The sequence below is a fragment of the Typopeltis vanoorti genome, chromosome 8, assembly GCF_054136105.1.
Source record: "Typopeltis vanoorti isolate ZY-2024b chromosome 8, IOZ_Tvanoo_1.0, whole genome shotgun sequence".
NCBI lineage: Eukaryota > Metazoa > Arthropoda > Arachnida > Uropygi > Thelyphonidae > Typopeltis > Typopeltis vanoorti.
In genome coordinates, this window is record NC_143556.1 from 18035905 (window position 1) to 18049489 (window position 13585).

At 37.5% G+C, this 13585-nt stretch overlaps 1 long non-coding RNA gene across 1 annotated transcript in view; it reads left to right on the plus strand.

The window, feature by feature from the left end:
- LOC150103767 (uncharacterized) overlaps window positions 1–12910 on the plus strand; it is a 59413-nt gene extending 46503 nt beyond the window's left edge. The window contains exon 4 of the long non-coding RNA XR_016548670.1: window positions 12809–12910. This is a non-coding gene — a long non-coding RNA (uncharacterized LOC150103767). The remainder of the gene's footprint in view (window positions 1–12808) is intronic.
- The last annotated feature ends 675 nt before the right edge of the window (window positions 12911–13585 follow it).

Here is a 13585-nt window from a genome sequence, read left to right on the forward strand (position 1 = left end):
CGTGTGCCTGCAGGTCACCCCTTTCTTTAAATTCCCTCCATAGTTGTTTCTTTTTTTGCAGCTCAAGCTTAATGGTGTTATTCATCCATTTAACCCCTCCTTGTTTCACTATTCGGACCTTAGGTATACAATCAGCCATAACCTCCTGTAAATGCTCTTTGATCACTTCCCATGCTCTATCGACGTCCAGCCCTTGCAGTTGTACATGCCATGGCACTGATCCAAGCAATCTCCTAAGCTTGTCATACTTGCCAGCACGGTAATTCCACATATACCCTGTCTTAATCACAAATTTCACACCTTTAGCCACCTCCCAGGTCAAGACCTTATGATCACTCTCACCAATAGGTGGCAACATGGTCATATTCATTACAGTCAAATTCTCAGATACTATTACCAGGTCAAGCACTCTCACACCCCTAGTATTTTCAATTACATGCTGTTTCAGATAGTTATCCCTTAATAATTGAATAAAATCCATTTCCTTCCTCACATGTGTCCTCTCCTCCTTCCAATCAATGTTACCATAGTTGAAATCCCCCATAATAATTACCCTCCTTCCACTCATTTCATCAATTTGTTTATGCATACCATCTCCACCATCTATTCCATCACCTGGTCTATAGCAGCACCCAACTGTATATTTTATTCTGCCAGTATCAATGTCACACCAAATAGCCTCAAATGAGCTCCTTTCACTATCCTGCAATACTTCAATTCTCCTTGGCTGCAGTTCATCAGCTATCATCAATAACACCCCTCCCCCAATTTTATTCTCTCTGTCCCTCCTAAACATACTATAACCTACACATTCTATCCCACTAACTATATCATCTTCCGTCAGCCATGTTTCACTAATGCCAATAACCTGTGGCCAGGAAGAGCCAATCAAGGCCAAAAATTCTTCCTTCTTGTTCCTAATACTCCTGGCATTAGTATACATGAATTGCAGTGTTCCCTTTGTCCCACCCCTATCTTGATGCGTTATTCTAAATATCCCATTCCCATTTTTTGTCCTTATTGCTGGCTCAGGTACATTATATACATTTTTACACTCAACTGTCTCACTGATGTCTGGATATCCACTTCCCCCCCTCTTTGGTAGTTCTAGTTTCCCTGGTTCTGCACATCCATTTTCACTTCATTCAGCAACACTTTTTCCAGTCTCCGCACACCAAGTCCATTCATATTAACTGTTATAAATACAGAAGATGTATCTGACTGCCAAAGAACAGGTCGACTATGCTGTGTTAGGATGCAACAGCTTGTGAGGCTGTGAAGGCACAACTCACAGCTTCACAAGCAGTTACATCCTAACACAGTGTGGTCAACCATAATAGGATTATGGTGTACCATAATGGTACACCATAATCCTGAGAGAATAGAGAAAGTGATGTTGCAAAAGATGAACATTTTGCAGAGAATGATGTCACGTGTAGTAACTGATGACCTGGGGGGTGAGAACCTATCATTATATTACTGGAGACTTCCAAACATTACAACTTATGCAGTAGAGGGTGATTTTATCACTCTCTATGTAGTAAGTGGGCACTTCTGTGCCCACCTACTGCATAAGATATCTTCTAGGTAGATGAAAAGATTTTTACCATTGAAGAGTCATTTAACTGCTAAAACAATCAAGTATATGCCCTGGATGGTCATACAGCACATGCCATAGCACCAAGGATTCAGAGAGGTCATCACCCTGTGTCAGTGATGATTTGGTGTGTGTTGGGGGGGATAATGTATGGGGGGTATTCAAGTTGCATTTCTGTGAGAAAAGGGATCAAAACCTCCACCAAAGTGTATCAAGACACTGTGCTGGAATCTGTGGTATGATCCCTGAACAACACCTTGTTTCACATTAAGCAATGGACCTTCCAACAGGACTCAGTCCCTTTACACAAGGCAAGGACCATATAATATAATAGTGGTTGGAGGCAAATGTGCCCAACTACATATCACCATCTGATTGGCCATCTGGAATTCCTAATCTGAATCTGCTGGACTTCAAATTGTGGTTGGAGCTTGAGAGAGAGAGAGTAGCCTTCAAGAAATGAGACCCCAGTATCTCCAGCCTTCAGATGGATTTGGAGCAAGCAGTGGCAGTATTTCTGTTGGATATTGTGTGTGTTTAGCTAACTGCATTACTGCCATCGATATGTGGTCTCACAGACTTTTCAGGTGTGCCTGAAAGCAAAAGTGGAGACATTTTGAACATTGACTGCTGCTATATGCATGTTATTCATGTGGTTTGTATGTGCTGAAAGCTGTTAATGATTTATTAATAGATTAAAGGTTTATGTGCTGCTCAAGTTGTAACAGTATTTATGGATAGACTAGGTATATATACAACCTTCTGTTGAAACAGAAAGCGAACTTTTCGAAAATAGAAGAAACTAGTGGTACCATCTGTTGTCGAAAGCAGCAACCTTCATTAATGTTGTGTCAACTGTTTATGACATTTGTTTCATTAGAAGCTGAGTTATGGTGTCAAGAGTGACAGTGTGTTTTGACGAACATTCGAAAAATGAGTTTCAAACAGAGAACTGCAATTGACTTTTGTGTTAAACTTAGTAAAAGTTTTATTGAAACACATCAAATGCTTCAAAAAGCATACGGTGATGAATGCTTATCCTGTACTCAAGTTTACAAGTGATTTAAGCAATTTCAAAGTGGTCATGAGACGCTTGAGGACGACGAAAACTGGACTGAGTGAAGTTAACATCCAAAAAGTGTGTGATTTCATCAAGGAAAACCCAAAATCATCCATGAGATTGATTGAAGATGAATTGGGGATTCCAAAATAAACTGTGCACATTTTGACCGAGAGTCTGGGCCTTCGTAAATTGAATTCACGATTTGTTCCCCACAAGTTGACCGACGATCAAAAAATGTATTGAATTGAACACTGTAAGGACTTTGTTAAAACCGCTTGTAAGGACTCACACTTCCTTGAAACAACTGTTACTAGTGATGAAACTTGGTATTTTAAGTGTGAGCCCGAAACAGAGTGCTGAGTGGAGACCACCAGAAGAGGAGCATCCGAAAAAAAGTCGCTTGGAGAAGTCAAAAGTAAAAACAGTGATGATTGGTTTCTACGATTCCAGATTCCAATGGCATTATCCACAAAGAATTCATTCTGCCTGGCCAAATGGTCAATGGTGAGTTTTATCTCAAAATTTTGAAGTGATTGATAGTGAGAATTCATCGCATACAGTATGAATATCGTGATGCAGGCAGCTGGTCACTTTTGCACGATAATGCACCATCTCATCATTCGAACATTGTGAGACAGATTTTTTGAGCAAAAACCAAGTTTGTGTGTTGGATCACTTGCCGTATTCACCTGATTTAGCACCCTGTGACTTCTTTCTCTTCCACCTGACTTCATTTGCCGATGAAAGGAAAGCGATACGACACCATTGAAAACATTCAAGCGGCAGTAACCACAATCCTCAACAGTATCCCAAAAACCGACATAAAAACTCATTTAACGAATTAATTGACCGTGCCAAATGCTGTATTGAAGCTGAGGGAGAGTATATTGATTGAAATAAATGATTTGAATAATTATAATTGGCTTGTGTTTTATTTTCTATCGAAAGTTCGGTTTCTTTTTGGACAGAGGGTGTGTGTGTGTGTGTGTGTGTGTATATATATATATTTATGGCTGGACTAAGAATCCTTTTATATATCTATATATATGTTCATTGGGCATCTATCTACAGATGCTGTATGGTCACTCCGATGCTCGGTGATGTGCCATACCAAGCCTCGCCATGTAGTCCTGTTGTTTGCTTTTCTGGCAGCCTCAACTCTCTGAAGATCAGTATATATATATATATATATATATATATGTGTGTGTATGTATTCCTGAGCTTCTAATCGGTTGTTATGATACATTTTAAAAATAGATATTTAATGACTTTAAACCGAGATAAAACATTAAGTTTTAATGAGAATGATACAACTAGTTTCAGCCTTTTACAGCCTTCATCAGGTATCCACTAAAGGTAGAACACAATAATAAAAATTGAAGTTACAAAAAACTGAGAATTATAGGCAAAAATGCAATACATAATTGACATAAAAAACGTTGTATTTTTCGAGTTCTATCCAACGCGCCATTGTCTGTTGCGTGTGTGCTTGTAAGTTCTCGAGAACGCCAGTATCGAATTGACGTTCATAACATCAATAAATGTCACCAATATTCCTTGATAGCCATACTGCAGTTGTTCAATACTGGCGTTCTCAAGAACTTACAAGCACGCACACACGCAACAGACAATGGCGCGTTGGATAGAACAACTTGAAAAATACAATGTTTTTTATGTCAATTATGCATTGCATTTTTGCCTGTTATTCTCCAGTTTTTTGTAACTTCAATTTTTATTATTGTGTTCTACGTTTAGTGGATACCTGATGAAGGCTGTAAAAGGCTGAAACTAGTTGTATCATTCTCATTAAAACTTAATATTTTATCTCGGTTTAAAGTCATTAAATATCTATTTAAAAAAAAAAAAATATATATATATATATAGATATATATAAGGATTCTTCACATCATGACAAGAATGAAACCCAGGTCTTTGCCAGCTGAACGGCACTGTGGAAAAAATTATAATTATTTCCTAAAAACATAATAATGACTGCTACACACTGTTGAACATTTAAAGAAACAGTTGTATTATCTCGGTTTATATAAGTGAAGAGGATTAGGAGTAGCCAGTTTTGATTAATACACCAAAGTATAATGAAAGCAAATATAGTATTTATAAATTCTGCACATTTCCTATTTCTGTAAAATGTCAGTGTCTTTACGTTACAAATACTGAATTTCAAATAGCTAATTTTTGATATCTTTGCATAAATTGCATAATATTAAGATACATTACTTAATACACACAAATAATAAATTTCTAAAAAAATAATAACTGTAGAAAAAGATTATACCTTTATACTCTCATGGCATATAATATGAATTGACTGCACTTGATAAAAATGAGTAAAAAAAACATCAGGAAGTTTAGCTTCTGTTATTGGAACCAGCTAAAAGCTCAGAAACATCAATAAAAGAGCTAGCAAGTTAGAATTACAGTATAGTTAAACACTAAGTTTTCACCTTAGTGGAAAAAACATATTTATTATTATTACTGCTACACTACTAATACTATTATTCAGGACCTCTATAGAGTCACAAGATGCATCGTAAGAGGCCTACCTTAGATAACATTATGTCTATCATACTCCTCCTTAAACCCATTCACTGTCTTCACATTTACTACCCTATCACACAAAATATTCCATGGTCCAACCACCTTCCATGCAAAAAAAAAAGCTACTTCTACTCTCCTACTTACCACCTCCTTTTACAACTTCTAAGGATGGCCTTTTGTTCTACTATATAAAAAATCTCTCCACTATGAATCCTGAAAATACTTCTCAACAGTTTGAATCTCTCAATCATGTCACCCATCATCACTCAATCATCTTCTATCCACCAAACTCTGCAGCCTTCATGACCTCAATCTGTCCTCATAATTAAAATCGTAGAGTCTTGATATCATTTTGGTTATCTGCCATGATTAATTTATTCATTTTCTTCAAATCCCAGTAACCAGACTAATCACAATAATCCAGATATAATCACATGAGGGCTTTATACAATGGATGCACCACTTTTTTTTATCTCTACTGGCCAAAGTTCTTCTTACTATTGCAGCAATCCTATCAGTTTTCTTCATTACCTTTGCAATATGTGCCCTAATCTTCAAGTTTTTATCCACAATCATCCCAAGATCCTTTGCCTCATCCGCTTCTTCTGGTATAGATCCACCAATAGAATATGTAGCCTTCTATCTTTCGCTCTCATATTTCAAGACCTTACAACATTTAGCTGCATTAAACTGACATCCTATTCATTTGCCCATCTTTCTAGCTTATTCAGATCCTCTTGAATAAGCTTTTATATCTTTGCATGAATTGCATAACATTAAGGTACATTACTTAACACACAAATAATAAATTTAAAAAAAATCAAGAACTGTAGAAAAATATTATTCATAACATCAGCACTATTGCTAATAACCTTCACATCATCAGCAAATAACTGAATAGCTCCCTCCAATCCAATGATAATATCATTAACATAAAGGCTAAAAAGCAAAGGTCCCAGTTCCCTGTGGAACTATCTAAGTGGCCTTCCTTTTCCTTGATGAAATGTGTGTTGAATGAGAGCTGCTTGTATTCGTATATGAATACAGGAAAATGCAGGGTTTTCATGAGCACTGTTCATCTGAACTGGCTGCTACAATCCTGGATTTTCATTTTCCTGTATTCATATACAAACACAAGCAGCTGTTATTCAACACCCATTTACACTTCAACTCTAAACTCATTGAATCAACTTCTCACCCTCTGCCTTCATTTTCTACACTCTGCTCTTTAGAACTCATCCGCAATGACTACAGTTTTTTATAAAAACACATCACCAAATTCCTCTCTTCAATCTGTCTGCTATGCTCTTTGGGGTGATGCAAAACTTCTTTCAGAATGCTTGACTGTATACAGAAGTGAACAATTTGCTTAATTGATGATCTCTCTTTCTCTCTCTTATAGATGTTCTATTGCAGCATTATGTCTCTTCTATAGAACATCTATGAGAGAGAGAGAGAGAAAGAGAGATCATCAATTAAGCAAATTGCTCACTTCTGTATACAATCAAGCATTCTGAAGGAAGTTTTGCATCATCCCAAATGTCGGAACAGTATTCTAAAGTTGGGTAGATTTGGGCTTTATAAAGTGTCAGGAGTTGAGCAGGAGAGAAATAATGTTTGAAAAAAGAATACCAAGTTTTTGGAGGCTGAAGAAGCTACAGCCTTGATTGGTGTGTTCGTGCCAGGATAGATTGGATGCAAGAGTTAACTCAAGTTGACCAACCTGGTCGGCAAGAAGAATATTATCAAAAGTGAGGAAGAGAGAAAAATGGTCTTTCTTTCTAGAAATGAGACAGGACTGGGTTGTAGTGGCATTTAAAATTCACCAGGTTACCCTCACCCAACCTGAGAATAGCAAGGAGATTGGTTAAAGATGATCTTAAAAGTGCAAGTTACCTGAGCACTAAAAGGTTTTGAAAATGAAAAAGAGGAGTGGAGAGTAATCATCAGCAAAGCTATGAATAGAACTTGATGTCAGGGAGAGGTCATTAATGTATAGGAGGAAGAGCATAGCAGACAGTACTGAGCCATCTGGTACACTAGCATTAATTGAGAAATCTGATGAAAGGAAATATATAGTTTTTAATAAATTCTAACTTCCTTTACATGTGTTAAATCGTTTTTTAAAAGTATAATTATGTCTACCACTCATTTTTATAAAATGCCTAATTATTATTATTACAGTAGTCCCCCTTATCTGCAGTTTTGCTTTCCATGGTTTGTTTCAGTTACCTGCAATCAACCCTGGTCCGAAAATATTAAATGGGAAATTCCAGAAATAATTCATAAGTTTTAAGTTGCACACTGTTCTGAGTAGCATGATTAAATCTCGCATGTACCACCCAGGATGTGAATTATCCCTTTGTCCAGCATACCCATGCCGTACTGTATACACTACCCACCCATCGACTGTCGCAGTATCACAATGCTTGTGTCCAAGTAACTCTTATTTTACTTAATAATGGCATCAAAACGCAAGGGTAGTGATGCTGGCAATTCAGATATGCCAAAGAGAATCTGTAAAGTGCTTCCTTTAAGTGAAAAGGTGAAAGTTCTTGACTTCATAGGAAAGAAAAAAAAAATCTTATGCTGAGGTTGCTAAGACCAATGGTAGGAATGAATCTTCTGTCTGTGAAATTGTGAAGAAGGAAACACAAATTCGTGCTAGTTTTGCTGTTTCACCTCAAACTGCAAAAGTTACAGCCGCACTGTGTGTGATAAGTGCTTAGTTAAGATGGAAAAGGCATTAAATTTGTGGGTGGAGGACATGAACAGAAAACGTGTTCCAATTGATGCAATGTGTTGCACCAGAAAACATTGAGCCTATACAAAGACTTCAGCAAGGTATCTCCTGAAACAAGTGATGCCAAGCCATTTACTGCAAGTAAGGACGGTTACACACATTCAGGAATAGGTTTGGACTAAAAAATATAAAAATTACTGGAGAGGCTGCATCTGCCAATGAAGAAGTTGCTGCTGCCACATTTCTGGTAGAGTTTAAGAAGTTCATTAAAGAGAAAGGATACCATCCAAAGCAAGTCTTCAATTGCAATGAAAATGGGCTCTTCTGGAAGATGCCCAGTAAAACCTACTGTACATTCATAAAAGTGAAAAGGAGGCACCAGAGCATTAAACATGGAAGGGCTGATAATTCTGGTACTATGTGGCAATGCTGCAGGGCATATTATAAAGCCAGGTGTAGTGTACATAGCAAAGAACCTACACTCTCTCAAGAACAAATTATCTGCCCATATTCTGGCAGCATGATCAGAAAGCATGAGTGACAGCCATCTTGTTTATGGACTGATTCCATCAGTGCTTCATCCCAGAAGTGAAAAAATACTTGAAAGAAGAAAAAGGGTTGAAACTTAAAGTCCTATTAATAATAGACCCAGCCATCCTGAATCTGTTTACTATGAAAATGTCGAGGTTGTATTTTTACTTCCAAATACGATCTCATTGCTTAAGCCTCTTGACCAGGGCAACATTCAGTTTGTCAAGGCCACATGCACTTGCCTGGTATTTGATCACATGTAATCAGCAATTGATGCGAACCATAATCTGGACATAATGCAGTGCTTGAAATCATTCACTACTGCTGACACAATAACAATCGTCAAAGCTGCATTGGACGAATTAAAACCAGAAACTGTAAATGCCTGCTGGAAGAATTTATGGAGTGAAGTCATGAATGATTTTAAAGGCTTCCCAGGATTGATGGAGAAGTTAGGAAAATCATTCATGCAACAAGACAAGTTGGTGGAAAAGAATTTGCTTGATGATGAAGAAGTAGAAGAACATGTTGAAGGCCATCAAGAAGTGTTAATAAATGAAGAATTGGAAGAACTTGTTGAGTCATCTACAGAGGAAGATGAAGAAACTGAAGCAGAACCATCCTGACATCATCATCATCGTCATGGCTCAATGATTCTCCTTCGGACATATCGTCAGAAGGTCAATAGAAGCTTATTAAACTTTATCATAGGTGTGCTCATATAAGAAAAAACATACTATATATATATCAGGTTCGGTACTATCCGTGGTTTCAGGCATCCACTAGGGGGTCTTGGAACATATATCCTGCGGATAAGGGGAGGGACTACTATATTACAAGAGCCCTTGAGTCAGGGACTCATTGAGGGAGGCCACAAAACACTCACACCATGTTGCATCATACCTTCCCTTGAATTCATTCACACTACCTGTACTCACTGCCTCCAAAAGCAAGCCATTCCAATCACACATCACTCCAAGAGAAAAATCTAGCTCTCACCCATTCTTGACTGTATTTATTCTGAACTTCCATGGATATCCTCTGTCCTCTCACTATCCTCCGTAAAATGAAAAATTCCATCTACTGGTATCCTGTATGACCCTTTCAAAAGTTTATAGGTTCTATCATATCACTCCTATCTGCTATACAATCAACAAATTCTTAATCTCTTCTCATAATCTACATTCCACACCCCTGATATCATCTTTAACACTCTCCTTTACACCCTCTCCACTGTATCTGCATCACCTCTGAAATCAGGACACTAGATCTACATACAGCAGTCAGATGGTGTTATATCAAAGCCTTGTAAAGAACAAAATGACTTCCTTATTCTTAGATGTGAATGTTTGTTTCAGCATTACAATTATCCTCTTAGTTTTTTCACAATTTTTGCTGTATTACCTCTGAACTTCAACTTTTTATCAACTAAAACTCCAAGATCCCTAGCCTGGTCTGTTTCTTCTAGTATAATGCTGTCAATATAATATGCCATCATTGGATATCTCATTACACCAAATTGCATAACTTTACATTTACTACCATTGAATGGATCTCCATTTTCACATGCCCATAATTCCAGTTTATTCAAATCATTCTGCAAGTACTATATGTCAGTTGCATTCCTGATTACTAATAGCCTATCTTTGCATCATCAGAAAATAGCTGTATGTCACTTGTTAAATCATTCCCAATATTATTAAAGCAAAGACCGAATAATAATGGACCATGGATTGATCCTGCTGCACACCACTTGTCACCTCGGATCTTGTAGCATGATATCCTCCATACACCACTTTTTTGATATGTCTCTCAACCATCCTCTTATCCAAACTAGGGATTTATAATCCGATCCCATATCCTCCAACTAATGCAACAGCCTTCCATGCTGAATCCTGTCAAAAGCTTTAACAAAGTCCAAAAATATCATAGTATAACCATTCTCCTCGACTAATTGAACTGTCACATTATTATATAATGTCAGCAAGTTATTAAAACACGAACTTCCCTTAGTAAACCCATGCTGTTCATTGCAAATTATAGATTCTTTGTCAACCCATTTCTGTATGTGATATCTTATTGAATTTTCCAAACTCTTCACCATCATTCCACAGATACTGATAGATCAATAGTTAGATACACTAGTCTTTGCACCACTCTTGTGCAATGGGATTATCATATATTCTTTACACTGCTGTGGAATCTGCCCTGCAGATAAGGGTAGCTAATTTTTGGTATGGGCCAGAAGAAGATCTGTATGTTATACCTTTCAAGAATGCATGCCATTTTTTTTTTTTTTTTTTTTTTTGAGGTGTCCCAAATGTAATGGATTTTTTGTGTTCTGGATTTGGTGATGGTGAATGGGGGGAGGAATGGACAGAGAGCTCTGTTAATTTTGGGAAGGAGAATCATTGGCTAAAAATGTGTCACAAATATGATTGAATTCAATGGAGAGGCTAGCCCTGATCTGAGCAGATGGCTCTGTCTCTGTTAGCTAAGGATTTGATAACACCATACTGCTTGAGGGATGGTGGTGTGAAAGGTGATGGATATACACTATCCACCAATAATGTCTGGACACATTAGCAATTTACAGTTGATACCAGCAGGCAAATCCAAATATCAGGTATGTCCACCTTTGGCTTTTATCACCTCCTGCACCCTTTGAGGGAAGCTTTCTACCAATGTGCAGCAGACATTAGGTGGAATTGGTCTCCATTCCTCCATCAAAGCAGCACTGAGTTCAGCAATAGATCGAGAATGTGCTACTCTGGACCTCAATCGCCCCTTCTCCAATTCATCCCACAGATGTTGGATGGGGTTGGGGTCAGGACTCTGTGCAGGCCAGGGCAGTTGTTTAACACCCATCTCTTCATACCATTCCAAAACAGCTGCAGCTGTTTTGGCATGGTATGAATGCCCCATACTTTGTAGTATGGCGCATTGTCATCTTGACAGTAACAGGTATGTTCCATAAAAACTCCACAGTGTAGGTAGCACCTGATTATCCAGAATATCAAGGTACTGAGCTGCCTTCATGGAACCATGGACAACGACCTGTGATCCCACTCCAAACCAGCTGAATGCACCCCACACCATTACTGCTCCACCACCAAACTTTACTGTGGGTGCAATACACACTGTGGTAACAAGCGATCACCAGGCTGCCCCACACCCTGCCATCAGACTGCAAACAGGTGAACCTTGATTCATTACTCCAGAATACCATTTTCCATTGGTCAGTTGTCCAGTTCACATTCTTTGCACGGCCAGACGAGCTACCTCGTTCGTTGTTGTGATATTTGACTTGTGTGCCGCTACTCTTAGGTGGAAACCCAGTAAATGGAATTCTTTCCACACAGTATTAGTGCTCACCATGATGTTACTGGCACTCGGGAACTCATCATGGATGGTCTGTGCTGATTGTACCCAGCTTTTGTGTCATCTGTTTTAACACCCTCCTTGTTGGAAGTTTTTTTTTTTCTTTGCTTACACTTGGATAAAGGATTAAACTAAATTTATTATTAACACCCTCCTGTCCCCTGTCCCTCTCAGTCATTTTCAGCTGCTGCCCTAGGTGTTTTCTTGTACTAGTGTTGCCAGAATGTTTCCATTTGTTAATCACATCACCAACCATTGATTTTGGATGCTCCAGTTGTGCAGCAATGGCACATATGAACATGCCACCAATGTGACAGCCCACGATGACACCTCTCTTGAAGTCACTGAGTTCACATTATGTTGCCAGGCCACCTGTATTCAACTGCCACAATGAAATACTGCTTTTTATTATCTATGCACTGGTTTTATGTTATTAACAAACCTGGAATGCTCCATAACTTCAAATAACAGGGATGTCCAGACAATTATTAGTAGATAGTGTATCTTCCAGTGTGGGTTGGTTTTCTGTCTATCCACAGCTGAAATTGATGATGAGTATTTAGATTAGGTTATGTCTCCTCTAGCAGCAAAATAGTATTTTCTGTAGACCTGAGCCATATTTTATCTTTATTAGTTATTCAGCTTCGAAATAATGTTGGATCTAGTATCCACTTTGCCTATGTAATTTTACATTGCCGAAATGAAGTCTTATGGCTCTTTCTTTTAGTAATTAGTTTTATAGTTATATTTCTCCCAATTGCAGTATTTTTCTCATTTTATGACAGATGATGAGAACATATTGATGTATCACTTACTGTATTAACAACAGACCATAAAATTTTGATGTGAATGAATATGAAAAACATCTGAGGAATTAAATCTTAATTTTTAGTTGAAAATTTAAGAAAAATATGCTTTTTTTAATTTTTTACAGTTCAAGTCCAGTTCATTTCCTGAGATAGATGACGATTATCTACATATTACTAGGTCACAGTTCGATTTATTTAGCTTAGAAAATTTACAGCAGTATCAGAACATATCTAGTACTAAATGGAAAACTGTATCCACACAAACCCTTCCAACATACAGCTCATTTCCAAACATGGAGACAACTTCTCAGATTTCCTTGAATGATGAATCCTCAGTAACAACTGAGATCATAAAGGAGCTTCAGTCTTTAAGGTAAAAAAAAATTTGTATTTTTTCATATTTAGAGTAATAATTATTTCATCATATATTATTATGCCTGTGAAAATCTTTATTGCTGCTTCTTGCAATTCTTTGAGAAGTATTACTATTTTACAAAGAGTAGGTATGAAATAACAACAATAAACAGAAAAGTCTTTGGACTTCATGGAGGTGCCCATATTGTAATAATGAGTATGAAAAATACTGAGTAATAGCATCAATGCAATTTGGAAAGTGATATTCATATCCATTATTACTGCAGTGCAGAGTATTACTTGAACAAAACTGCTTGGAAAATCAGGGCAAAGTAATAATTGTATATGCTGCTGCTTTATGTTATATTGTGGGTCTTGCTGTGATCAAACCATCAATTTCCATGCTTCCACCTTGTTCCTGTGCATGTTTCAAAGTTGAGAATAGCATATGACTTGCATTTTGAAATAATTGCAATGAACAGACAGTAAAGAAAAATTACAGAAAAATAGGTCAGTCGTAAGTTAAGAAATCCAGTATTGACTAACTC